Raw genomic sequence first — 4,031 nt, 5'->3', positions numbered from 1 at the left:
GGTGCTATTCTCTGCTCTGTGGCTTGCTTGCTGTTTGACCTTGCGTAAATCACTTAATCTCTGTTTGCCTCTTTTCAGTCTCCCCCTCTGTGAAATGAAGACAACTACTTCTTATTTCACATGGGTGTTTGAGGTTTAATTGTTTGTGAGTGCATTGAACATCTTGCACATAAAGTGCTATGTAAGTATAAAATATATTAAGTAGTAACAGATGCAGCAGTATCTGAAAAACAGTATATTTACCGGTGAGTTACCTGTACTGTCATTTCAAGTGAGAATGTATTCTGATTTTGCATTGGTCATTCAGGACAGTACACTTCCCATCAAGTTAATACATTTGAATTTGAGGAATGCTCTGAGATTAAGCAATACATTAAAATTTTCTGATCAAATGCCAAAAACCATACGTGAATAGGAAATAGATATCAGTAATTACAGTTCAGACTTCATTATTTCAAAACCCCTTGCTTCAAAGAACAAGTATTAACTGGACAGACACTCCTTCACAAATTAGAGGTTGCAAAGGCTTATTACACACCATATTTATCTTTGAAATTTATCCAACAGAATCAAACCAAAAAAAGTAGCACTTTCTAATTTGAAAAAGATGTTACAGATTATAGTTGCAGGCAAGAAACTAATAAATCTATTACATCCCTATATGCATTTTTTTTATCTGTCTCTGCAGCCACTAACTGTTTAGGAGCGCAGGAGTATAGTGTTTTGAAATATTGCTACCTGTATTAGTATGATGTTTAAGCTGATAGTGCAACTTTAAAGAGGGTGCATTTTATTAGTGGAATCAGGAAACAAAATGTTGTTCTTAATTATTAGACATCAGAACACAATGGAGATGAGATACATGGGTTTGGACTAGTGCCTGTTGTATTTTGTGGGAGAAAATGGGTGGCGGAAGGACAATGATTTCCAAGGGGATAAAAAACTTATAAGGTGAGATGTGATTGAGGAGCCAATTGCAAAATCTCAGTACATTGAAAGTGAAGTAGTTGGAAAGGGGTCACAGGTAGAGGGTCACCATATCCCATCTTTAAGGTTGAGATGCCCACAAGAGGTGAATGATTGAGAGGTTTCTTATCCTACAATGTAAAATCTTTGGAGCAGGGATTAGCTATTGGGTATGTGTTTGCACAGTGATTAGCACAACAGGGCTATGATCCATGACTGGGTGCCCTGAGGCCTTACTGTAACACTAATAATTGTTCTAGTTTATCTGTGGAAGAGTATTTCCATTTTCAAAATGATCTTTGCTGTTTATGCTGGACAGTCACACTTGGGAATGCAGCTACACCTTTTCAAACGACTCTCAGAGTGGCAAAGAGGACTTGGAGTCACTATTGCCACTTAGGGATATGGAGTTTTGGTAGGGAAAAGGGTGCAAAATTGTTTCAGGGGTCTGGGTCCTTCAATACTTCTTGAAGTAAGTTGATTAGGCAGGAAGAATTTGCTTCCTACATGTTGGCCAGGCTCAAGGTATTTAGCACCAGTTCCTTTGGTTGCCCCTGAAGTATTATCTATATAGACAAGCCCTTGGAAGCATAGTGTTTCAGAAGTCAGGAACTCTTCGCTTCATGCTGTTTACTACAAGGTCAGTGGCTAAGAAGCTTAACAGTCCATGTTTTTCCTAGCTGTTTCCAGATGTCCAGGTAGCAGCCAGCCAGAGCAACAACTACTTTTCATCTGAGTGCACAGATGATTGGGATCTTTTATTGTTGCTGCAGACCTCACTACCATTAGCCACACTTTTGTAACCTTGACAGAAGTCCTGCTACGCTCTGTGAGGGATTATAGAAGACAACTCAAAAAGTTCAACTAGTGAAGTGTTTTGTGAATCACACATATAGTGGCACATCATGCAGGAGACATTATACCAGTGCTCCAACCTTTGCACTGATGGCTAATATGTTTGGGGTACAATTAAAGGCGTTGGTAAGGATTTATAGCTCTTTATACTACTTGGACTCTGGCTATGACACCAACTCTTCCCCATCTGATATCACTACAATAGATAATATCTGAGCTGGTAGTCTCCTAAAGTAACTGAGAAGGAGCTGCTGGTTGGATGCTTTCAGTGAAGGGCCCTCAATTTTGAAATTCACATTGGTTCAACAAGAGCTCATTTGTTCTTCACAAAGTATGTTTCATAGATTCCAAGGCCAGAAGGGACCAATGTGATCATCGAGTCTGACCTCCTGTACCACACAGAACTTCCTCTGAAGAAATTCATGTAGCATATCTTTCAGAAAAAAACACCCATCTTGATTTTAAAATGATTAGTGATGGAGAATCTACTATGACCATTGATAAATTGTTCCAATGGTTAATTACTCTCATAATTAAAAATTATGCCTTATTTCCAGTCTGATTTTGTCTGGCTTCAATTTCCAGTCTTTGGATCATTTTATACCAGGGGTTCCCAAACTTGTTCACGGCTTGTTCAGGGTAAGCCCCTGGCGGGCCCCAAGACGCTTTATTTAACTGAGCATCAGCAGGCACGGCCGCTCGCAGCTCCCAGTGGTCATGGTTCGCCGTTTCTGGCCAATGGGAGCTGCGGGAAGAGGTGGCCCGGCCCGTGCCACTTCCCGCAGCTCCCACTGGCTGGGAATGGCAAACCACGGCCACTGGGAGCTGCGAGCAGCTGTGCCTGCTGACGCTCAGTTAAATAAAGCATCTCGCGGCCCGCCTGGGGCTTACCTGGGCAAGCCGTAAACCAAGTTTGGAAACCCCTGTGTTATACTTTTCTCTGCTAGACTGAAGAGCCCATTATTAAATATTTGTTCCCCGTGTAGGGACTTAAAGACTGTGATCAAGTCACCCCTTAACATTCTTTTTGTTAAGCTAAACAGATTGAACTCCTTGAGTTCATCACAATAAGGCATGTAATGGTCACCTGTTTTCCCAGGCTTTTGAAAAGGTCAAAGGGCAGATGGATCTGGGATGTTTAGATATTAACAGTCCTGTTGGTTTTATTACGGTGATTGATGAAATGATGGGGAACACACTTTTTCCTACTAATCTAACCTTAAAGAAAACACACATTTTTTGTATATACACTTCATTTTAACAGGAGCAGGGTTAAGGGTCTACATAAAAATGCTGCTCTACGTGTTTCTTCAGAGTCCTCCTGTTATATCTGCTACTGTTCCCCAGGCTGATTGTGGTTGAAAACAAGACTTCAGAAATGTATAAGTAGTAAAGTGTTGCTCAAAACACAGATTTTGTTTGGGAAAGGGAGGAAGAGAAAATGAACAACAGTTTAGAATGCAGTTTTGCCTGTTTGGCCAAAACACAGAGCTATATTGAAGGGGGGAAAAAAGACAAGGTGGGTGAAGTAGTATCTTACTGGACCAACTTCTTTTGATGGAACAGACAAGCTTTCAAGCTTCACAGAAGACTTTAAGAGCTCTGTGAAGCTCAAATGCTTGCCTCTTCCACCAACAGAAGTTGGCCCAATAAAAGATATTACCTCTCATGACTTGTCTCTCTCATATCCTGGGAACAACACTGGAAAAGAAAGTCTGTCATGTAAAATGCCTATGACTCACACCAGTCTTTTAGGAGGTTTTTTCCCCCCCATGGAAAAAAAGGTGCAATTACCTGCTTAAGATGATAGAGATCTGAATACATACAATCTTGCAGTATTAAGCTTTTCATATTTTTTCACTCTGTTAATTAAATCTTTAACATCTTTTTGAACAGAGTTTAATTCTGCTAATTTACAGACACTAATAAACGAAGGCTTTAGGAACACCAAAGTACTTTAAATGTGATCATTTTTAATTCATCACACGAGTAAGTTAAAGGAAATGTTCTGCATACTTCCTAAATAATTAATTACATTATTACTGGTCTAAAATAAAACTAATTAGTTATTTTAAAAGTGAAAAATATTACATGCAGAGAGCACTGTTGAGATGAATATAAACCAGTGATTTCTCAAACACAAAAAACCCTTACCTTTTATTTTTTGACTATTATATTTTCAGATCAAATAAGAGTACTGCTCCTTCTGG

This window comes from Chrysemys picta, chromosome 7 (genome assembly GCF_011386835.1).
Source record: "Chrysemys picta bellii isolate R12L10 chromosome 7, ASM1138683v2, whole genome shotgun sequence".
Taxonomy (NCBI): domain Eukaryota; kingdom Metazoa; phylum Chordata; order Testudines; family Emydidae; genus Chrysemys; species Chrysemys picta.
Note: the sequence above shows the minus strand (reverse complement) of the source record.